Source organism: Meriones unguiculatus (assembly GCF_030254825.1).
Source record: "Meriones unguiculatus strain TT.TT164.6M chromosome 13 unlocalized genomic scaffold, Bangor_MerUng_6.1 Chr13_unordered_Scaffold_45, whole genome shotgun sequence".
NCBI classification, from domain to species: Eukaryota; Metazoa; Chordata; class Mammalia; order Rodentia; family Muridae; genus Meriones; species Meriones unguiculatus.
The window spans coordinates 414,300-440,503 of record NW_026843652.1 but is presented as its reverse complement, the minus strand read 5'-3'; the positions used below and the strand labels follow the sequence as shown (position 1 = coordinate 440,503).

The window sequence follows — 26,204 nt, the reverse complement described above, 5'->3', positions numbered from 1 at the left end:
TCTACCATATGAACCACTTATAACTTTCCTTGACATATGCACAATGGAATCAATATACTCCTTCAAAAATATTTTCTCAACCATGCTCATTGCTATTCTGTTCACAATAGGTATAAAATGGGAACACCTAAATATCCTTCAACTGATATAGATAAGTGAAATGGTATGCACATAAGTAAATAGAAATATAAATGATGATATTGGTTTAGGTAACTCAAATCTAGAAAACAGATATCACGTGTCCTATCTACTCTGAAGCATGTAGCTCTAGGTCTTCAGTTGTGAGTATTCAGCCTACTGTGAAAGAAAAGAAAGATTGTCCTGAAAGATTGGAGACCAGCCTCAGCAGTTGATAGTTTCCAGAGAGGAGGGAAGGATAAGGTGGGACAGAAATGAGTCAGACATGGTTGTCCAAGGAAACAGAGTCTTGACTCACTGGCAGTCAGAGTACTTCTTTATTTAGACAGAGTACAATAATAAAAGATTCACATTGTTCTAAAACATAGATTATATCCTTTTTGTCCCCAGACAGGTGTTTTAATTGTCTCTTAGTTAAAAATTTAGTCATCATTGATAAACTTTATCTTTTACTATCATTTTTCTTCATCAATCCCATAACGTGACATTTCTGAGAATCCTAAGGCATATTTGCCACAGCCTGAAAGCACATTCTCAGGTTGGAAGCATTATCAGATTCAATGGCAATAGATAGAAAATCTTCAAGCCAGCTTGGGCATATTGCTTTGTCCCAAAAGGTATATTATCAAATTTTAATGGACAGCCTCTAGAAAAACTATTTAGTCCAAAGCAGCAACAGTTATTATTCCATTACTGGCATAATTCAATGTCTATACCTCCTATCTTTGTAGAATTTACTTATGTGCTAAATCTAAGTATTCTTTCATTATTTTGGTCATACAACACCACAGTGATACTGTGAAAGCTGATATTTCTAGGAAAAGGAGGCCCTAATACATCACTTTAAAAATCATTTTTTTTAAAACATTCTTTGTCCATCATTATAGACCCTACTGTAAGGTGATGATGTCTCCAGCCATTCATTTACATGTTTATCTAATCATTGAGGGCATACCATATGTAACTCCTAATCTTATATGCCAAGTAATCATCTGAAGATACAGCAGTACAAGGTAATTAATCTCAAATACCTTCAACAATCTTAGCTCTAGAAACTTTGCCTTTTTAAGAGTATGTTGTTCTGATTATTTTTTTCTTGAGGAAGCACAGGGGTAGGTTTTGCAAGACTATCTTGGAGATGAAGTCTCATAAGAAGTTTTCTGCCATATTTATGTGAGTAAAAACTTCCATGAGAAAGACATTCTTGTAGGGCCAGATAATTGATATTTCTCCTAAAAATGAGAGGAGCAGTATGCTCAGGATTTTTCTGGGGAAGCTTAGAAGCAGTACTCCAGGGTGAAGGCATAAATGATTCATGAAAAAATTTCCCATTGCTCCAATGGCCCCAGGTTGTACATGTATTGAAAACCCTCTAAGCATGTAGCAAGTGGAGATCAAGACCAAGCCTGAAAGATAGTATGAAGGCTATTGTAACATGCAACTCAGCTATGCTGGATCTTTGGTCAAATAGCTGTGCTGACTTTGAGACTTTAACTGTATATAAACTTTGGTGAGGTTTTAATCCATTTGGAGGTGACTTTTGAGTGAAAATAAGCATCTATTTCCATGTTTCTACATATAGACATCTAGTTTGTTCAGCACCATTTATGAAGATTTTATCTGTTTTTCCAATGTGTATTTCTTGCTTTCCAGTCTGTATTTCTATTTCTTTGTTATAGTACTAATGCATTTACATAATCAAATATTACTCAGACATTTAAAAAATCAAATCATGAAACATGAAGGTAAATGCAGATTTGCAGGTAACTGAGACTGAGAGAACCTAGACCCCAAAAGAGAAATAGGGTATGTATTTGCTTTACATATATGTTAGTTGCAAGATGTATGATATGGAAGCAACTGAACATAATATCACAGGGGATACATACAGATTAAGAACTGGAGGTTAGGGGAGGCAGAGATGTTTCCATAGGAAAGGGAAATAAAATACTTGGAATAAATGGAAGGTGGGCTAAAAGGATAGAATTGAAGGGCATTGGGAAAGGAAGAGGGCAATGAAAAGGTAACATGAGGAAGAACAGGTAAAATTAAGGGTCATTTGTTTAGTACAGTGGAAACCTACTGCAATAGAAACTTTCTAAAATATCTAAAATATATACATATAAGAAGCCAATATAAATGAAATCACCACACAAGAAGAAAGTCCCAACTGGAAATTTCTTGTCACTAAGTAAAGCATCCAGTACTGGTAATAGTCTATATTTAACTGAGGTATTGGCCAAAGTAGTGTGATTGTAATGCCAAAACAATACAGGATTTTGCCAAGACTATAGGCTGCTCTCCATAAATTGACTGCAATGCCGTATTGCTGAAGACAACACTTACACTTACATGGAACATAGATAAATAGAGCTTGTGCCTACATAGGACCTTCACACTTACATTCTAGCAACTTTGATATAGGGAGTACTCTGCAACTACAGGATGAGAAATATAAACACTAACCTAGCTACCAAACTTTTGAACTATAACAATGTCCTACCTGTAAGACATATTAGTGCAAGAGTTATAGGAGTAAATAACCAATCTATAGTTTGACTTGAAGCCCACTTCACATGATGCAATCCACACCTGACACTGGATTATTGATCAAGAAAAAGAAATTACATAGCGCAGGGTTGTAGAAAAAAAGCAAATACTATGCTCTACTAAAAGTAATAAAATGACCCTTGTCACCATTCTGTTATACTCACAGACCAGCATCTTGTTCATCCATCATCAAAGAAGCTTCCTCCTGCAGCTGATGGAAACAAATTCAGAGACCCATAGAGAAAGTAGACAGTTTGTCAGAGACCTCAGAATATGCCCTCCAGGCTCTTCAGTAATTCAGCCAGAAGAGTGTAAGACCCAGAAAGGATAGAGCATGTCAAAGAACAAAGCACTATAAATTAAGACGACTGAAGAATAGATAAACTGTGATAGACTGAGGCAGCATGCACAAGGCCTTTAGTGTTCTGTCCCTAGCCCTATGTCTAATTTATAAGTGCTTGCAAATAAAAATGTAGTTTTCTCCAAGGGACACTCATTTTATCCAAGGGACTACTCTTAATTGTACATTTAAGAGTACATTCCAAAAGGTAGATGGCCAAAAATTTCCCTCACTGGCAAGTTTGGATTCTTATGTACTAGAATTCTGGCATTCATTTAAAATGTTTTTATCATAGATCTCATTTTAATTGGCTAAAGATTTTTTTCTATTTTTAAAGCTACATGTCCTCTGTGTGTATACCATTGTTTCAAGTTTAATATTTTATGAGATTCCTGCATGTATGAACAAGTCTGCATCATTTCCCAACTTGGTCTCTTTTTGTTTTTTTTTTCCTACTCAGATGTGTTTGCTTTTTCTTTTTTGCTATTTTATTTTCTTATTATAAATTATATCCCTCCTTTTTTTAATATAAGGGTGAATTTAGACAGGATAGAAGGGGAGATGGGAAAGAGTTGCCAGGATCAGAGGAAGGGAAAACTTTAATCCGGATGAACATATAAGTAAAGTGACTATTTTTAAAAGAAAAAAGGGAGAAGGAGGAGAATGAAGAGAAAGAAAAAGAAGAAGGAAGAATTGGAGAAAGAAGAAAAGCAGGAGGAGGAGAAGATGAGAAGATGAAGAAGAAGAAGAAGAAGAAGAAGAAGAAGAAGAAGAAGAAGAAAAAATGTGTCAAAAGAAATGTTAAATAGCTATGCACAAAAGATCCAAAAAATCTAAAAAGTGCAAAAAAGTAATTTATAAATAATAAAAATAGAAAAAGAAGACAAAACTCACATCAAAATCCTAGAAAATATTTTCAGCAAAATAATAGAAGAATGTATCCTTAGCCTAATGAAGAAGGGGTAGCCTATAAAAGTACAAAAAGTATATAGAACAACAACAGAAAAGAAATTGTGCTCAGCACATAAAATCAAAACATTAAATGTAAAGAAAAGTATGTTAAACAAAGAAGGGATATTAAAAGTTGCAAGTTGAAACTATTAAGTTGCATATAAATTTAGGCTCTTTAGAGTAACTCTTAATCTCTCAAGAGAGATTCTAAACCTAGAATGTCTGAAACAAATTATACATAATCTTTAAGGGACCCTTATTCCTATATCAAGTAAACTTTAAATAATAAATGATGAATAAAGATATATTGCATAATAAAACCAAATATGAGTAATATCTCTGTAAAACTTCACTACAGAAGCCAATCAATGGAACACTCCAATCTAAAGTGTTAACCATACCCAAGACAACAAAAAGAATGAATAATCCCAAGCATCAAATCAGAAGGCAAAAACCCCACACCATAATTACAAAATAAAGGGAAATAATAAACATTGCTCATTGAAAACTCTCAATTTGGATGTTCAATTCTCCAATAGAAAGACAGGAACTAACTGAATGGACTAGACAACAATGTCCATGTCTTCTGCTGCATCTATAGAAAACTCTTTATCATCCAAGTTGGACAGCATCTCTGTGTAAAAGGATGAAAGGAGACAGTAGAAGAAAGTGGACCAAAAAGGAAGTTTAGTGGAACTTTATTTTATAAAGTTCACACAAACAAATACTAAAATTCTTGAGTCAATTTAAAAGAGAGAATGGACTGTACACACTGAATGAGGAGTTCCACCATTATCCATATGAAACAGATGACTTGGACTGGTCCAGCACACATCTACACTCATGTTTACTGAAGCAAAGCTTACCGTGTGCTAAGATAGAATGGACTTGATTGTCCGGAATCACATGAGTGCAAAATATAATCTTATTCATTTTTTTTTTTATTTTTCATCAATTACACTTTATTCATTCTGCATCCCCCCATAAGCCCCTCCCTCCTCCCCTCCAAATCCCACCCTCCCTCCTCCCTCTGCTTGCATGCCACTTCCCAAGTCCACTAATAGGGGAGGTTCTCCTCTCCTATCTGATTTTAGTCTGTCAGTTCACATCAAAAGTGGCTGCATTGTCCTCTACTATGGCCTGGTAAGGCTGCTCCCCCACAGAGGGAGGTGATCAAAGAGCAGGCCAATCAGATTATGTCAGAGGCAGTCCTTCTTCACATTGTTATGTAACCCAATTGGACTCTGAACTGCCCTGGGCTACATTTGTACAGGGGTTCTGGGTTATCTCCATGAATAGTCCTTGGTTGGAGTATGAGTCTCTGGGAAGTTCCCTGTGTACAAATTTTCTTGTTCTGTTGCTCTCCTTGTGGAGACCCTGTCCTCTCCAGCTCTTACTATTTCCCAGTTCTTACCTAAAATTCCATTCACTCTGCCCAACAGTTGCCCATCAGACTCAGCATCTGCTTTGATAGTCTGAAGGGCAGAGGCTTTCAGAAGCCCTCTGTGATAGGTTCCTAGGTTGTTTCCTGTTTGCTCCTTCTTTGTGTGTGTGTGTGTGTGTGTATGAGAGAGGGAGAGAGAACATTTAACATTTCAAGAAAGGCAATCATTTTACTTTGAAATTGTGGATGACCTCAACATGTATCATCAAAATTTATGACCTGAGCTAGACTCAGAAATCAAACATTGTCTGACTTCAGTCCTAATTGGGCTAAAAGAAGTTAGTACTCTGAAATAAGAACTGAATAGTCAGTATTAGAGCCTGAACATCAGGTGGTAGTGGCATGACTTGTCAAATAACACATTTTAGTGACAAGAGGAATAATATAAAGAAATACTTCAGCGTGCATGCATAAAAGCTATTAATAATAGCTTACATTGTTTACTTGAGAAATATTCTGTGTATATTTTTTAAATCTCAATGATCAAATGTTATAATTACTGTGTAAGAGATATTAATTTATTTATATATTATTTATTCTTCCATCAATTTTCCTTCCATTTTCACCCTCCTGAGTTTTGAGTAATCATCCTTTGCTCTTTTGAAAATTCAAGCCACTTTTCATAAACTATTTTTACACACATAACATATCAAAATTTGATTTGTAAAATATTTTACAATATTATAATACTAGGAATATATAACAAACAACTGAATTTTATCAAGGTTATTTATTATATATAGTATTAAAGGAAAAAGGAAAATGTGAAGAGATGAAATACTATTCTTTCTAGTTGTTTTTAAGAGACAGTTGCCTGAGTGCAGCCATTTCAGGAAAAAAAACTCATTTATTTCTTTTTTATTGATTATTGCAATTTATTCACTTGTTTTCTGGCTGTAAGCCCCTCCCTCATCTTCCACCTGTTACAACCTACCTCCCTCTTCTACCCCTATGCCCCTTTCCTAGTCCAATGATAGGGGAAGACTTCCTTTCATACTATCTTCTCAAGTCTTACCAAGAATGGCTGTACCTTCTTCCTCTGTGGCCTGGCAAGGCTGCACCTTCCAGGAGTAGGTGATCAAGTAGTCTTCCACTGAGTTCATGTCACAGACAGCCCCTGTCACCCTTAATAGGGAACTCACATGGAAACTGAGATTCTTATGAGCTACATCTGAGCAGGGGTTCTAGGTGTTTTTCATGCATGGTCCTTTGTTGGAACAGGGCCCCCAGGGCCTATATTTTTGACTCAATTGGCCTCCTTGTGGAGGACCTCCCCCATCCAGGTCTTTCTATTTCCTGAATCCTCCATATTAGTCCATGCTCTCTGCCCAAAGTTTGGCTATGAGTCTAATCATCTGCTTTAATACCCTGCTAGGTAGATTCTTTCAGAGGCCCTCTGTGGTAGGTGCCTGCCCTGTCCCCTGTCTTCTCACATTGCCGATGTCTATACTATTTGTCCATCTGAATGAGGATTAAGCATCTTCCCTAGGGTACTTCCTGTTGTTTAGATCCTTTAGGACTTTAGATTTTAGTATTTTAATCCTATATTTTATGACTAATATCCACATATAGTGAGGATATACCATGAGCATCTTTCTGCTTCTGGATACCTCACTCAGAGCGATCTTTTCTAGTTGTTTTTAATTGCTGAATAGTATTCATTTCCTTGTTTTTAATTGCTGATTAGTATTGCATTGTATAAATGTGCCACAATTTCTGTTTCCATTCCTCGGTTTGGGAACATCTAAGTTGTTTCCAGATTCTGGATATTGTCAATATAGCTGTTATGAGTAGAGTTGAGCAAATGTCCTTGTTGTATGGTTGATAATCTTCTGAATATATGCCCACAGTTGATATAACTGAATATTCTAGTTGCACTGTTCATAATTTTCTGAGAAAGCACCAGATTGATTTCCAAAGTGGTTGTACAAGTTTATATTCCCACCAGCAATGGAGGAGGGTTCACTTTTCTCCATAGAAGTCCAGCTTGTGTTGCAGATGATGTGATAGTATATATGAATATCCCTAAAAATTCAACCAGGGAACTTCTACAGCTGATAAACATCTTCAGCAAAATGGCTTGATACAAAATTAAATTTAAAAAAAATATGAAGCCCTCCTGTATACAATAGACAAATGGGCTCAGAAAGAAATTAGGGAAACAAAACCCTTTCACAAAAGCCACAAATAACATAAAGTACCTTGGTGTGACTCTAATCAAGCAAGTGAACAACTTGTATGAAAAAAAAAGAACTTAAAGGAAGATATCAGAAGATTGCCCATACTACAGAATTGGAGGATTAACATAGTAAAAATGGCCACTCTACCAAAAGAAATCTAGAGACTCAATGCAATTCCAATCAAAATACCAGCACAACTCATTACAGACCTTGAAAGAACAATTCTCAATTTCATATGGAAAAACAAAACAAGATAAAACAAAACAAAACAAAACAAAACAAAATAAATAGAATTGATTTTAAAAGAATGCCTGTACAGTAAAAGATTTTCTGGAGGTATCTTCATCCGAGATCTCAAGTAGTACTATAGCGCAACAGTAATAAAATAATGGCATGGTACTGGCACCTGTACTTTAAATATTAAAGGGGTGTGCATCTACTCATTAATAATTTTTATTAAATCATATCAAGAAGCTGAAGGGAAAAACAAATGTAGAGGAATCAACTGCTGTCTCAGTTTTAAACCCAGTTTGAGGGTGCCCAGACAGCCAATGCTAACTTGGCTCATCAACCTTAAAACATCCATGGCTTTACTATTAATAGTGTACTTTTCTTAACTTTAAATTGTTCTCTAAGATTTTTTACATCAGAGCCATTAGCAAAAACATCTTCCCTGACCTTGTTAAACAATCTATTTTTCCAAATTGTTTCTAAGTATAATGGTCATTGCTAACAATCTACATCTATGGCTCCTTTCAAGGGCAGTGGTTAATTCCTTAATCTGCTCCAGTAAACAGGTGGAAAGAGATCAAACATTGTTAATTTTAAATGCCAGTGATATTGCCCAGTGATGAGATAGAAGACTACTTATGGTTTTCATACAACTCATGTTATAAGGAATATGGGCATCATAAGGACAACAAGCAGAGATATGCTACATAAGAACACAAAGTCCTCCGGAAAATCAGTTCTTGGGATTATGCTTCTCCAAGACAAACTCATCGTAAGTATGCTAACAGGGGAGCAACATTCCATGAGATCTACAGCTGTTTTGCTGTTGCTACTGCATGGCTCTTGACAGTGGCAGGAAGCCAAAATAGTTTGCCTATAGATGGGCAAGGGGGGGAGTGAGGTTAGCTCAGGCCCTGGGAAGGAGGATTCAGGGTATTGCATGGGCTGTACTAGCCTGGAAGACCAGATAACATGGAAGGACTGAAGGATTGCTGGGAGAAAATAGCAGGTAGATTTGATTTGGTATGTTAATTAGGAACCTCTGCCATTAGTTCCAGGTTTGAATCCTACTTCTATGGTAACATAAACTTCATAGAGAAAAGCATGGTCTCCGTTGGATAGTGATCTTCAAGTGAGCCCACAGGGAAGAAAGGTGACAAAGACAAAGATTCTGTTTTTCTTTTATTTCTATATATCTTCTTTCTTCTCTTTGAGGGAGGGCGGTTACCCAAATTTTTAGACTCAAATTTTTGCTTTTTTGTTTTGTTTTTCTTACTATATTTAATTAATTGTTTTTATTTTTCACAATTTATTTATTCTATATGCTGATTGAAGGTCACTCCCTCAACTCATACTGCTCTCACCCACCCTCCATCTTCCCCCATGCCCTTTCCCTAGACCACTCAAAAGGGAGTTCCTATCCTCTGCCATCCACCCATATATCATCAGAACAGTACTCAGCTATTAAAAACAGAGAAATAAAATTTCTGCTCTTATTTCTTTTCCATGGGCCACTGGACTCACCTCAGAAGATTTCATACAATGAAGCTTGCCTGCAAACTTACCGTGAAAAAAAATACTAAGTATAACTCATTTTAAAGAGTCCCACCCCATGACACTGTTTGACTGACCATTTCACATCCAAAAACGCGAACTTTGAAATGGTATGAAGTTTGAAGCATTTTATCACAGGTATTTCACAGAATGTGATTCTCTTGCTGCCTGGAGGGCTGTTTCCCACCAGCCCAGGAAGGCATGAGGGGTAGAAGATGAGGTATAAAGCTTGGAAAGCCCACAAGCATAACAGTGGTCAGCCACTCTGGGAACCATCTCAGAAAGTAAGTTCAACTTTAATTCCAGAAAACAGAAAACAGAGGCTTATATCCCTTGGGGAGTGCCTGGGATGCTCTAAGCATAGGTGTAGATAATTGTTTAATGCTAGGCAATTCAAGGAAGTTTGATTTGCATTAAACAGCACATTCCTATTATATGAATAAGAACAAGGACACAGATCCAAATTATCCTATATTTGAAGGGAGGGGAGAGTTATCAGTGATCTGTGTCAAAGGCCATCTATCAAATTTGATTGGTGGTGTCTATGTCTAAAGACACTCTCTAGATGAAGTCAGGCAGAGAAAACTCACCCTTGACATGGTTACACATCTACTCCAGAAGCAGGTTCATACATGGAAAAGAAAGCCTTCTCCCTCATATCTCAAAATTCAGTGTGGGTTAGGCTACCACTGTTGTGTTACTCTCAGAGAACTTCCTGGCTGGTGTTAGTTCACCATTCCCTACATATTCATCCACTGGACTAAAAGTTTCTTGTGTAAAGTGAGGCAACTGAAAATAGTAAATGTTGAGAATCAGGATTATCAAGAAGTCTTCCGTAAACACATTATATAATACTGTTGCATGTAATTGATATTCACCATTCATTGTATTCTTTTTAAAAATAAGTTTATTTACTTTAAATTCCAATAGTAATCCCCCTCCCTTCTCTGCCCATGACTACCCTCCGTTCCTATTGCTCCTATCCCCTTTCCCCTTCAGAAAAGGGAGGTCATTTCCATTGAGCTAGTTTTACAGTTCTGTTGCATCTCAGTGGACCAAAGTACACAACAGCCTTTCCACCTTGTTATACTCACAGAATTCCTCTCCAGTAAGGATACTTTTATGTTGATGATGACTCTGGATTTGTGCAAGGCCTCACCATTTTAACACATTCATAAGTTTTTCCTCTATTATGAATCCTTTCATGATGATGAAGATTATACAAATGTGGAATGGTTTCACCATGTTAAAAACACTGACAGGCTTTCTGTCCATTAGGATTTCTTTCATGAGTGTGGAGATTATTCTGAAGTCCAAAAGTTTGTTCACATTGGTTACAGTCAGAAATCTTTCCAGTATGTGTTATTTTATGTATTAGGAGATGCTATGTGCAAAGGCTTTGCCACATAGTTATATTCATATGGTTTCCCGCCAGAATGTATTGTTGTCTTAGGAGATGATTGTTACATGCAAAGGATTTATCACACTAATTACCCTCACAAGGCTTCTCTCCACTGTGTGTCTTTTCCTGTTTTCGGAGACTACTCTGCTGTGCAAAGGCTTTATTACGTTGGGTATATTCATAAGATGTCTTTCCAGTATGTGTTCTTTTATGTCTTATGAGGTTACTGTTTTCTGCAAAGGCTTTACCACACTGGTTACATTCATAAGGTTTCTCTCCAGTGTGTGTTCTTTTATGGCTTATGAGATGACTGTTTTGTGCAAAGGCTTTACCACACTGGTTACATTCATAAGGTTTCTCTCCAGTATGTGTTCTTTTATGCCATATGAGCTGACTGCTTTTTGCAAAGGCTTTACCACATTGATTACATTTGTAAGGCTTCCCTCCAGTGTGTGTTCTTTCATGGCTTTTGAGACCAGTGGTATGGTGGAAGGATTTACCACATAGAGTGCATTTAAAGGGTTTCTCTACAGTATGACTGCTTTCATGCCTGCAAAGAAAATTGGCACATGTGAAAGATTTACCAAAGACATTTCATTACACTAATAAATATATTTATCTATATGAATTAATTTCATAATTTGATCTGATGGTAAAGAAGAATCAAATTTTAAAGTTTTATCACTTTATTTACATTCACGGTATTCCCCTTCATTATGGGTATTTTTGAAGATCCCTGTGATGGTAAGAGCATTTGTTATGTGGATCACTTTTATAGCATCATTTTTCTATAAGAGGTTTTCTCCTATATATGAAGAGTATTGTAAGAATTCAGAATTTTACCACAGCAATCCCATTCACAAATTTTTGTACTGTATAAATGATACTTCATTTACAAAGTGAGCCAAGACAAGCAGAAGTTCCAAATTCCTAGTATTCATAGGTATTTTCAGCAATATGAGTTTGCTGATGAATTCTCAGTGAAGTTGCAAAACCAATTAACAGTAACCATTTATCACATTCAGAAAATTTAGTCACAGTGGGGACTACTACCAAATCAGTTTTTCTTGGAGAAAGACAGGGACACTGCTTCTTTCAATATCCCTATGCTCATGTGTCTTAAAATCATTTTGACATATGATATACCAGTTTAATTTACAAAATTAATAAAGACACCCACATTGAATTAACACAGTTTATTTTTTGTTCATCATAGACATGTCATATAGGGATTAAAGTTTCTCCAAAACAATATTCTTGATTCTCATAAGCTGCTCCTTTCACTAAACTTTACAATGTTACTGCACGAAAATGAGTAACACTGGTTCTACTATGAAAGTTTTGCTTATTAGAAGGTTTTGGACACATACTGATCACCAATTCAGTGTGCATACCTCTTACAATATCTGAGTAGATAGAATGAGACTAAACAGATTAGATTGGCAGTTCAAGTCAGTAGCTGTAATGTCCATATGATTCAAATGGTATTTTTGTTACAATATTATTTTATTTTCTTCTATCTTAGGGGAGTGCCTTGTAAACACAAATCAGATACCTGACATTGAAGTACATGGAATTATGAGATTTTAATGATCATCAGTACACTTAAAGCAGTGCTGTTTTTACACTGTTGCTTTTCTTTAAAACTTCCAGGACACAGCCATGTGTGCTGGTACATGCCTTCAATTCCAGCACTTGTGGAGTGAGAAGCAGGCAGATCTGTGTGATTTTGAGGTCAGGCTGGTCTAACAAGCAAGTCTAAGAAAGTCACAGATACCCAGAAAAAAATCTATTTGAAAAACAGAAAATAAAAAGCAGCCATTAAACAAACAAACAAACAAACAAACAAAAAACACCAGACTTCCATGACACATCAACATGCACATAAAGTTACCTTTTATTAGTTGTAGAACTTTGAAAATGTTCTTCAATATTATGGTCATCCCAATTGTAGCCTAAAATATAGTACGAGAAAATATATATTATTGGAAATAGCATGTTATTATTAAGGCAAAACTTAAATCACTATGATCTGTGACCCTTAGAACCATGCCTGATTTATTTACCTCATTCCTCCTCATTCTCAATTGGAATAACAGAAGAGGATCAATAACAAAGTAAGAGTTGTCTCTTTATTTTAAAAGTGAAAGAAAAATTGCAGTCTTACCTATAGCAGTGAGGTTTTCACAGGTCTCTAGCATCACACCTTTGTAGAGTTGCTTCTGGGAAGGTTCCAGCAAGGCCCACTCTTCTTGGCTGAATTTCACATGCACATCAGTGAAGGTCACTGAATTCTAAAATATACCATACATTTGTACAACAGAAACAGTGGCAACAATATAAATTTATACTTCATTGTCAATATAATCATATAATTCTACTGTTTCTTCCATTTATTTTCTGACACAGAAGTGCTAATGTTATACAGTTGGGTGCTATGCATGATGTGAAGTAGGGGAGATGAAAAAGCCTAAAGGTTAGATTCAAAACAAAACAAAACAAAACAAAACAAAAAAACCAAAGGCGTGCTTCAAAAATCTGTGTTTCATCAGTTTGTAAGACATGAATGTAAAGTAGCCATTAGTTGGGTTCTAGAGCAATCTATGAATCATCTTCAGTTACTTGGGTGAGTAGGTCAGGACCCTGTCATGAGACAAGTGGAAGGACAAAACATAGTCATGATATTTTATATAGCAACAAATGAGATGTGTTGATCAGGGGACACTGAACAGATGGGTAACATCAGTCAAAAGACAACATGGTACTGAATATTATGTTTTGACCAGGGCTCAGGGATGTGGCATATCAGTATGTGAAGAGGGGGGCTCATATATTTGTGGAAGGGAAAGTGGACTACAGTGAATACATGGATAAAAATAATGTGAGTGGCAAGCAACAACAATCATAGCCAATAACATCATATTTCTGAGTGACCAGACAAAAGAAAAGGAATAGAACACATGATTATTCTCTGATCATTGTTTTGTATATCCTCCTTACTAAATAATGTAGTCTATAGATTAAAAATAAAGATTAAAACTTTTCTATTAAAAAAGAAGTGTTAATGTTATCACTAAGTCATTTTAGAAGAAAATGGAATAACAAGTTTTAACTGTATCATATCTGAACTTTTTGAAGAGGATATAGCTTTGGAATAGACATGACAATTAATGTGGACAAAGGCAAACATAGAGAAGAGTGTGAAATAGAGAGACAGAGACAGAGAGACAGAGACACACAGAGAGAGGAATTAACAGATGAACAATACTAAGTACAGATCAGAGAAATTTATTAACAGTTACTAACTACAAAAAAATGGTGGACAAGCTGGGTGTATTCTGTCATGCCTTCAATTCCATCACTCAGGAGGCAGATGCAGGTGTATCTTATTGAGCTAGATGTCAGCATTACCTATTCAAAGAGTTCTAGGACAGCCAGACCTATATAGTAAGACAGAGCCTCCTCTAAAAGTCAATCAAACAAACACAAAATATTGAAAGAACTCAGAGGTCTTTACTGAAGCTTCTACAAGAAATTATACATTCACTCCTGTTGTATATTTGTTTTCCAGAAATCTGCACTGCCCCAGCTTAAACTGTAACTTCAATGATATCTTACTAAAAGGGAATGCATGTTTAAACAGCTAAAAAGAGAAAGATGAAAATATTACCAATGTAAATGCTGATCATAAATAAGCAACATAAAACAGGACAGATGGCTCAGCAGTGAGGAGTTCTTGCTGCTCTTTCAAATTACTGGGCTCAATTGTCAGTGATTTCCTGGGACCCACTACTATCAATTGCTATAAGTTCATGAGTTCTGAAGACATCTTCAGACTACTGTGAGGATTAGGCACACAAGACGTGCATATTCATGCATACAATCAAAATACTCATATTCGGTAAAAATTAAAAATAGATCCCAGATGGTTGGGCTGATTGCACACTGTGTCTGATAAGCTGGGTAGCAGAGACTGCATGGCGTCCAATAGGTGGATTTGTGGGTCCCAACTGACTGTGTTTCAAATGTAAGAAGAAAACCAATGATGAGGGAAACAATCGGTCCAACCTCAGAGCACCCAGCTAATCTCTGGGAAAGTTCCTGGGATGTTGCAGCAGGAATAAGGTTTTCAAGCAAGTGGACCCAAGAAGCAAGCAGGAGTAGCTATTCTAATATCTAATAAAATAGACTTTCAACCAAAATTATTTGAAAGGGATGAGGAAGGGGGGAATCCAAGATGGCAGTGCCAGGAGGACATTGGGTCTGAGGAGTAGGACAGCAATGTTGGTACAGCAACTAAAAGACTGAACTCTGGGCCCTAAAACAACAAAGATCCTTTTTCCCAGGTGAGAGGAAACTCCACGGTGTGGGAGTCAGTCAGGTCCACTCTCAGGTCACTTAGCGAGAACTTGGAAGATATCCTGGGTCGCAGGATACACCTTTGTGTCCTGATAACCTTTCCAGACTAAATTATGTTCTCCAGAGCACCAGAGACTGGGAGCCCCAGTCTAGAAAAGAAACAGGGAAGAAGAAAGCAGGATTGACCTCAGATCACCCAGTCTATCCATGGAAAGGTCCTGCAGACTGGTGGGTGCACAGCTGTCAGGCCTGAGTGCGCCTCCAGCCGCTAGCCCTCCATACCCTACTCTGCATCACAGAACTGTGTGCGCCACGACTCTAGAGGCTGGGTTTCCCCGTCTGGAGAAAACCCCACAGGCAGGGAAACAGCAGATCCCAGATTAGAGAACTCAGCCAACTCCCCACACACACACTACATCCACCATACACAGGAACATTCTTGGAAAAGTTCTCAGATTCTTTCCCAGTCACCAGCTTGGAGCCATCATTGGCAAGTGCCTACACATTCTACATACTATGTCAAACATGACAGACTGAGTCTTCCCATTGAAAGAAAACCCAAAGGTGGGAGAAATATCTGGCCCTACCTCAGGACACCTAGCTCCAGAAAAGTTTCTGGTTATCCACAGGCTCCTACTCTAGCCTCCTGCTGTACACATGAGAGTGGTGCTCACCTGCCACAGATTACCACTTGGGTACTGGGGCACAGAGCTCCAAACTGAGACCTACAGAAGCCTGGGTTTCCTGAGATCAACCCCCAGATACTGCTCCAAGGAACAACCAGTTATCCCTAACTAAACTGACCAAGCCACAGGGCACTCAGGTTACAGCAGCAGCTCACTACATTTACAGCAAGAAACCCAGTAGCAGGGCAGCTGTCTCCAGAACTTCTCTGGGTGAGAGAATAGCCCCTTTTACTAACAAAGGCAACAATTACTACTCAGGTCTGTATGCCTGAGATGAGCTGTGGCAATTCCTGAAAAACACCTGTCATTCAGTGACCATACCGAAAAAACGGAGGAGAGCTCCTTTGGGAAAAATCATCTTCCTGCCAAGGGGATTCGACCCACCACAGGATTCCAGGAAGTACCAGAAACTAACATCCAAAACCTAGGATATCCCAATGGGTAGAGGCCAGTATAAAAGCTCAATCAGCAAAAGACAAAGCAATATGGCATCTCCAGAACCTAGTTATTCAAGAGCAAGCAGCCCTGGATACCCCAGCATAAAGACTATTTCACGCCAATCTCCCTTATGAACATTGATGAAAAAATACTCAACAAAATACTTTGCAAACCCAATACAAAAACACATCAAATGTATCATCCACTACAACCAAGTAGGCTTCAGGCCAGGTATGCAGGGGTGGTTCAAGATGCAAAAATCTGTCGATATGATCCACCATATTAACAAACTGAAAGAAAAATAAACACATGATAATCTCCTTAGATGCTGAAAAGGCATTTGAAAAAATCCAGCATCCATTTATGTTTAAAGTATTGGAGAGATCAGGGATACAGGGCATATACCTAAACATAGTAAAGGCGATATACAGCAAACATATAGCCAACATCAAACTGAATGGAGAGAAACTGAAAGCAATCCCACTGAATTCAGGGACAAGGCAAGGCTGCCCCCTCTCTCCATATCTCTTCAACATAGTTCTCGAAGTCTTTGCTAGAGTAATAAGACAGTTGAAGGAGATCAAGGGGATACAAATGGGAAAAGAAGAAGTCAAAGTATCACTATTTGTAGATGATATGATAGTATACCTGAGTGACCCCCAAAATTCTACCAGGGAACCCCTAAAGTGGCCAAATACTTTCAGCAATGTGGCTGGATACAAAATCAACTAAAAAAATAAGTAGCCCTTCTGTACACAAAAGACAAAAGTGCTGAGAAAGAAATTAGGTAAACAACACACTTCACAATAGTCAAAAAGGACATAACGTACCTTGGTGTGACCCTAACCAAGCAAGTCAAAGACTTGTATGAAAAAATTTCAAGTCTCTAAAGAAAGAAATAGAAGAAGATATCAGAAGATGGGAAGATCTCTCATGCTCATGGCTTGGCAGGATAAACATAGTAAAAATGGTCCTCTTACCAAATGCAATCTACAGATTTAATGTAATTCCCATCAAATTACCAACACAAATCTTCACAGACCTTTAAAGAAAAATTTCCAACTTCATATGGAATAACAAGAAACCCAGAATTGCTAAAACAATCTTCCATAATAAAAGATCTTCTGGCAGTATCTCCATCCCTGATCTCAAGCTGCACTATAGAGCAACAGTAATAAGAACTGCATGGTACTTGCATAGACATCAACTAGTGGATCTATGGAATCGGATAGAAGTCCCAGAAATACACCCACACACTATGGACTCCTGATTTTTGACAAAGATGCCAATACCATACAATGGAAAAAAGATATCATTTTCAACAAAAGGTGCTGGTCTAACTGGATGTCTACATGTAGGAAAATGCAAATAGATCCATATTTATCACTCTGCACAAAACTAAAGTTCAGGTGGATCAAAGACCTCAGTATAAAACCAGACATACTAACCCTGTGAGAAGAAAAAGTGAGGAAGAGCCTTGAACTCATTGGAACAAGGGACAACTTCCTGAACAGAACTTCAACAGTACAGGCTCTAAGAGCAACAATCAATAAATGGGACCTCATGAAACAGAAAAACTTTTATAAGTCAAAGGAAACTGTTGTCAACATAAAATGACTGCCTGCAGATTGGGAAAGGATTTTCACCAACCCTATATCTGACAGAAGGTTAGTATCCAGTGTTTATAAAGATTTCAAGAAGTTAAACAGCAACAAATCAAGTAACACAAATTAAAAAAAAGGGGGGGGTACAGAGCTAAACAGAGAATTCTCAATAGAGGAATATAGAATGGCAGAGAAACACTTAAAGAAATGTTCAAAATTCTTAGTCATCAGGGAAATGCAAACCAAAACCACCCTGAGATTTCACCTTACACCCATCAAAATGACTAAGACAAATAACTCAAGTGACAACTCATGATGGATAGGATTTGGAGAAAGGGGAACCCTCCTTCATTGCTGGTGAGAATGTAAACTTATACAACCACTTTACAAATCAACCTGGCACTTTCTCAGACAATTAGGAATAGCGTGTCCTCAAGATCCAGCTATACCACTCCTAAGCATATATCCAAAAGGCCCTCAAGTATACAACAAGGATATCTGCTCAACTATGTTTGTAATAGCTTTTTTGTAATAGCCAGAAGCTGGAAACAGCACAGATGGCCCTCAGTTGAAGAATGAATACAGAAATTGTGGTATATCTATATGATGGACTATTACTCAGCAATAAAGAAACAAGGAAAACATGAAATTTGCAGGTTAATGGTGGGAAGTGGAAAAGATCATCCTGAGTGAGGTATCCCAGAAGCAGAAAGACTCACAGAGTATATACTCACTCATAAGTAGATATAGGATATAAAATATAGGATAAAAATACTAAAATCTGTACACCTAAGGAAGTTAATCAGGAAGGAGTATGCTGGCTAAGATGCTCAAACCCCATGCAGAAAGGCAAGGAGGATGGACATCAGATGAGGGAGAGAACAGGGACAGGACAGGAGCCTACCACAGAGGGCCTTTGAAAGGCACTACCCTGCAGGGTCTCGAGGCAGATTCTGAGACTCATAGCCAAACTTTGGGCAAAGTGCAGGGAATCTTATGGACGAAGTAGGAGATAGTAAGACCTGGAGAGGATAGGAGATCCACAAGGACAGATACAGTTCCAAAAATTCTGGACACAGTGGTCTTTTTGAAACTGGTGCTCCAGCCAAGGACCACTCATGGAGATGGCCTGAAATCCCTGCACAGAGGTAGACTATGACAGTTCAGTATCCAAGTGGGCTTCATAGTAATGGGGACAGGGACTGTCTCTGACAGGAACTTATTGGTCTGCTCTTTGATCACCTCCCCCCGAGGGGGGAGCAGCCTTGCCATGCCACAGAAGAAGACAATGCAGCCACTCCTGATAAGAACTGATAGATTAGGATCAGAGTGAAAGGGAGGAGGACCTACCTTATCAGTGGACTAGGAGAGGGACAGGGGTGGGGTAGACCTAGGGTCAGATTGGGAGGGGAGGAAGGAGGAAAGTACAGGGGGATATAAATTGAATAAACTGTTATTAATAAAAATTAAATAAGAAAAAAGAAAATAGTAAAATGTTGAAAGATGTTTTTTTAAAAAAACTATGCTGTTACACATATGTTCAAACTTTGAAAATATTGACTGATATCAGTTATTGCTCCTAAATTAAAAAATAGTAAATAAATAAATAAAAAGAAATGAGGAAGGATACTTCATACTCATTGAAGGAAATTTCCACCAAGATGGCATCTGTATTCTGAGCATCAATGCCTTAAATACAAGGACACCCACATTTGTAAAAGAAATGTTAATAAAGCTTAAAGAATATATTAATCACCATTCATTAATAATGGGAGATGTCAATATGTCACTATCATCAAGGGACAGAGCAATGGAACAGAACTTAAACTGAGAGATAATGACACTAATGGATGTCATGAATCAAATGGACCTAATAGATATCTAGAGAATTTTTTAACCCAAACAGAAAAGAATATATCTTCTTTCAGCACCTCATGGACCCTTCTCCAATACTGACCATACAATAGGTCACAAACCAGGCCTCAAAAGATACAACAAGATTGAAATAATGTCTTGTATCCTATCAGACCATGATGGACTAAAGATAGACCTCAACAATAACAGAAATAATAAAAAGCCTACACACACGTGGGAACTGAACAACTCCCTACTCAATGAAATCTAGGTCAGGGGAGAAATAAAGAAAGAACTTCCTACAGTTCAATGAAAATGAATGCACATCATACCCAAACTCATGGGATGCAATGACAGCAGTCCTAAGAGGAGTTTTAATAGCATTAAAGGCCTTCATAAGCTATTGGAGACATCCCATACAAGCAACTTAATGGCACACCCGAAAGCCCTTAAAAAAAAGAAGCAAACACACCCAACAGGAGTAGACCACTAGGAATAACCAAACTCAGGGCTGAAATCAATAAATTAGAAACAAAGAGAATAATTCAAAGAATCAACAAAACCAAGAGAAAATCAAATACATAGACAAACTCTTAGCCAAACTAAGTAAATGGCAGAAAGACACTATCCAAATCAACAAAGTCTGACAGGAAGAGAGAGAGATAACAGACACTGAGAAAACCCAAAGAACCATTAGCTGTTATGTCAAAAGCCTATATGCCACAAAATCTAAAAATCTAAATGAAATATACAATTCTCTTGTTAGATTCCACTTACCAAAGTTGAATCAAAATCAGGTAAAGATATGAAATAGTCTTATACAGGCAAAAAAAAAATAGAAGCAGCCATTAAAATCTTTCCAACCTAAAAAAGCGAATGGCGAGATGATTTCAGAGCAGAATTATACAAGACCTTCAAGGAAGAGTGAAAACCGATATTCTTCAAATTATTCCACAAAATAGAGATGGACACAACATGACCAAACTCCTTTTGTAAGACCACAGTCACCTTGATAAATCCTCAAAGATCCCCAAAAAGAAAGAGAACTTCAGACCAATCTCTTATGAACAATGATGCAAAAATTCTCAATAAAACACTAACAAACCATATCCAAGAACATATCAAAGATATCACCCACCAATACCAAGAAGGCTTCATCCCAGGCATGCAGGGATAGTTCAATATAAGGCATATTAATTCATAATATAAACAAATTGGAAAAAAAACACAGGATCATTTCCTTAGATGCTGAAAAAGCATTTGACAATATCCAACAGTTATTCTTGTTTAAAGTCTTGGAGAGACTGGAGACAAAGGCACAGATCTACAAGTTGTAAAGAAAATATACAGCTATCCTATAGCTAACATCAAATTAAATGGAAAGATAGTTAAATCAATTCCACAGAACTCAGGGACAAGAAAAGGCTACACACTCTCTCCAAATCTCTTCAATACAGTACTCAAAGTCCTATCTAGGGCAATAAGACAACTAAAGGAGATCAAGGGGACACAAATTGATAAGGAATGGGTCAAATATCACTATTCACAGATGATATGACCGTATAAAAAATGACCCCAAAAATTCTACTGTAGGGAAGTCCTACAGTTGAAAAACACTTCAGCAAAATGGCTGGATATAAAGTTAACTCAAAAAAAAAATCAGTAGCACGCCTGTATATAAAAGAGGGAGGGGCTTATGGGGAGATAAAAAATGAATAAAGTGTAATTAATAGAAGTTAAATAAAAAATTAAAAAAGACAAATGGACTGAGAAAGAATTAGGAATATAACACCCTTCACAATCACCAGGGAATAAAAAACATAATGTATCTTGTAATAACTGCCATCTTACCAAAAACAATCTACAGATTCAATGATATTCCCGTCAAAATATCAACACAGTTCCTTAAGGAACTTGAAAGAACAATTCTCCGCTTCATATGGAAAACTAAAAAAGCAAAAATAGCTAAAACAATCCTGTACAATAGCAGATCTTCAAAAGGTATCACCATCCCTGATCTCAAGCTCTACTATAAATCAATACTAATAAAAACTGCACAGTACTCTAATACAAACAGAATGGTGGATCAATGGAATTGAAGTGAAGACCTATAAATAAACCCACACACCTACAAACACTTGATTTTTGAAAAAGAAGCCAAAACCATTCACTGGAAAAAGGACAGCATCTTCAACAAATGGTGCTGATCTAACTGGAAGTCTACATGTGGAAAAATGAGAATAGATCCATATTTATCATCCTGCACTAAACTAAACTACAGTCCAAGTTGATCAAAGACCTCAACATAAAACCAGATACACTAAATCTGTTAGAAGAAGAAGTTGGAAAGACCCTTGATCTCATTGGCATAGAAGATAACTTCCTCAACAGAACACCAAGAGCACTGGCTCTAAGATCAAGAGTTAATGAATAGGATCTCATGAAACAAAAAACTTCTATGAAGCAAAGAACTCTGTCAACAGAACAAAATGACAGCTTACAGCCTGACAAAAGATCTTCATACAACAGAGAGGGCTAATAAATACAAAATATAAAGAGCTCATGAAATTAAACTCTAACAATCCAAATAATCCATTTTAAAACTGGGGTACAGAACTAAACAGAGAATTCTCCACAGAGGGATATCAAATGGTGGAAAACACTTAAATAAATGCTCAATATCTATAGTCATCATGGAAATGCAAATCAAAATGATTCTGACTTTCCATCTTAAACCCATCATGGCTAAGATAAAAACCTGAAGTAAGAATGTGGAGAAAGAGGGACACTCCTCCATTACTGGTGGGTGTGCAAACTTATACAACCACTTTAAAAATCAATCTGATGCTTTCTCAGACAATTGGAAATAGTGTAACTTCAAGACCCAGCTCTACCATTCCTGGGCATATATCAAAAAGATGCTCGACCATTCAACAAAAATATTTGCTCAACTATGTTCATAGCACCTATATTCATAATAGCCAGAATCAGGAAACAACCTACATGTCTTTCAGCTGAACAAATGCTTTACAGAAATTATGGTACATTTACACAATGGAATGCTACTCAGGTATTTAAAAAAAAAAGGAAACCATGAAATTTTCAGGCAAGTGGACGGAACTAGAAATGATCATCCTAAGTGAGTTATTCCAAAACCAGAAAGACATGCATGGTAAGTGGATAATAGCCATAATACAGGATAAACATACTACAATCCACAGGCCTAAAGGAGCTAAATAAAAAGAGGACCCTATGTAGGATGGTCAATTCTTATTCAAAAGGGCAAATAGGATCAACATCAGAAGTGACTGAGGAGAGGGAACAGGATGAGAGCCTAACATACATGTCCTCTGAAAGGCTCTACCCAGCAGGGGATCGAAGCAGATATTAAGATTCACAGCCAAACTTTGGGTAGAGCACAGGGAATCATAGGAAAGCATGGGGGATAGAAAGACCCAGAGCTGGTAGGACCTCCATAAGACGAGCAACAAGGACAACAAATCTGGGCCCATGGGGACTTGCAGAGATTGATGGACCCACCAAAGACCATTCATGAAGAGGAACCAGACCCCTGCTCAGATGTAGCTGATAGGCAGCTCAGTCTCCATGTTCGATCCATAGTAAGGGGAGAAGGTGCTGACTTTGACATGGACTCTGTTGTCTGCTATTTGATCATTTCCCCTTTGTGGAGGGGGCATTGCTATGACACAGAGGAAGAGGATGCAGGAAGTTGTAGTGAGACTTGATAGGCTGGGTTCAGATGGTAGGAGAGGAGGGTTCCCTGTATCTGAGATATAGGAAGTGGGATAAGGAGGGAAGAAGAATGGAGGGTGAGACAAGGAAGAGTCAAGGGAGAAGATTAAAATTGGGATGTTAAGTGGATAAATTATTTTTTAATTTAATTAATTTATTTATTACAATGTGTTCACTTTGTATCCTTGCCATAGCCCCCTCCCTCATCTCCTTCCAGTCCCACCCACCCTCCTTCTTCTTCCCCTATGCCCTTTCTCTAGTCTCCTAATTGAGGAGGAACTCCTTCCCTTCTAGCTTATCAGGTCTCATCAAGGATAGCTGCATCATCTTCCTCTGTGGCCTTGCAAGGCTGCACCGCCCAGGAGGAGGTGATCAAAGACTCGAGTTCATGTCAGAGAATAAATTAAAAAAAAAAAAACAAATTTAAATTAAAAATAAATTAAATGTGAATAAAACAAACAAAATTTAAAAAAAAATACAACAGGTAAGAAGAGCGTCACACACCTACAATTCAATGACTTGGAAAGCTCAGATAGTGTTAGTGTCATGAATAAATGGCATCCTAAGAAACTAAATATACTCCCTGCCAAATTTCAAATGCAAGATGTTGATGAAGATCAGCACAATAACCTATGCTTACATATACAAAAGATAACAAAATAAATACCTAAAACTCTATATTCCATGCTCAGCAGCCAATGATGGTGATGTTGATGCCAGTTATGTTGGCCTAGATTTAAGCCCAACACTCGACTGGAGTTAGAGGTGTAAGTTCAAAACCAGCCTAGTCTACATACAAACATTCAGGAAACATCCAGGAACTCTGGGACATTATGACAACACAAAACATGCTGATAATCAGATTAAAAGAAAAAGGATGAGATCAAAGGTCCAGAAGATATTTTCAACAAAATCATACAAGAAAAATTTCTTAACCTAAAGAAGAAGATGTCTATGGAGGCACAAGAAACCAAGAAGCATACAAAACACCAAAGAGACTGGACCAGAAAAGAAAGTCCTCTTGGCACAGAATAATTAAAATACAAAACATGCAGAACAAAGCAAGAATATGAAAAGCTGCAACGGAAAACAAAACAAAACAACAACAACAAAAACAAACCAAACTAACCAACTAATCAGACAAACCAAAAAAAAAAAAAAAAAAAAAAAGGCAGATCTATTGGAATTAATCCTGTATTCTCAGTAAAAATGCGAGAAGTTGAATGGCTTAGACAGAGTGCTTCTGACTCTAAAAAAACTACAGAAGCCAAGACAAATTACTAACCATGCCCAGAAAGTTTCAATCAGCAAATGAAGAAAATAAGATATTTCATGATAAGGTCAAATTTAAACAATATGTATCTATAAATATAGCCCAACACAGGGTGCTAAAACCACCACCACCAAAACACCAGGATTTACAATCACTGTTGATATCTTTTAATACCATTGACCTAAATTCACCAATAAAAAGACACAGGCTCACAAAAATGGATGATAAAACAAAATCCACCCTTCTTCTAAATACATCAAACACAGCTTCACATCAAGATAGACATTATCTCAGGGTAAAGGGTTGGAAAAGATATTCCAAATAAATGAATTAGAGTATCAAGCTTGTAAAGCAATTTTAATATCTAACAAAACAGACTTCAAAAACAACTAATCAAAAGATGGCAAAGGACATAACATATTGAAAAAAATATCCAGCAGTATAACATTTCAATACTTAACATCTATGCCCCAAACATAAGAGCACCCAAGTTATAAATGAAACCCTTCTGCAGCTTGCATCACATCCTGGCCCTTATAAACTGATAGGAGAAGACTTCAATATATCATGGACAGGTCCTCCTGACCATACGGAACAGAGAAATGTTCCACCTAACTAACATCAAAAAACTAAATATACCCAAAAGATGTTTACAGAACATCCACCCAAGCACAAAAGATTGTTCCCTCTTCTCAGCAACTCATATATTATTCTCCAAAATTGATGATATACTTGAACCGTGGAAGTCTCAAAAGATATAAGAAACTTGCAATGACCTTCTGCATCCTATCAGACCACTAAAGTTTAAAGCAGCACATCACCAATAACAAAAACAATAGAAAGCTTACAAACTCATAGAAATTAAACAACACTCCATTGAATAAAAAAATGGATCCAAACTGAAATAAAGAAAGAAATTAAAGACTTTCTAGAAGTCAATGAAATGAATACACAACATATCAAAACTCATAATACACAATGGAAGTGTTGATCAGAAGACAGTTCATACCACTGAGCACATTCAGAAAAAAATAGTCAGAAAGATCTCTTAGTAGCAACTTAGCAGCACACCTAAATACTCTAGAACAAAAAGAAGTAAAAATAACTAAAAGGAGTAGACAGTGAGAAACTACTGAACTGTGTCTTCAATGGTAAAACCGAATGTTTCCACAGGAAAAAAATGGTGGATCCTATCAAAATTGATAATGATTAGATTTGAATAGTAGAGATTTCCCGAATAAGCAGAGGTAACTGTTCATCAGACAGCTTGGTCATTGAATCCAAAAAAAAAAAAAAATATGAAGACTAGTGTTTTCTTCTTAAATAAAAAAAGATACTTTTGTTGTTTCATATTAAAAACAGTTAAGAGGTTTAAAATGTTTTAAGTAAATTCAAAGGTATAAACTTGTTTGAGTTGGAATAATTTGGAGTGAATATAACATATTTG

At 37.0% G+C, this 26,204-nt stretch overlaps 1 long non-coding RNA gene and 1 pseudogene across 2 annotated transcripts in view; both read left to right on the top strand.

Moving 5' to 3' along the window:
- The window catches only part of LOC132651323 (uncharacterized), a 310,782-nt gene that overhangs the window by 169,850 nt on the left and 114,728 nt on the right, over positions 1–26,204 (top strand). The window lies entirely within an intron of this gene.
- On the top strand, positions 13,322–13,733 carry LOC132651306 (single-stranded DNA-binding protein, mitochondrial-like; annotated as a pseudogene).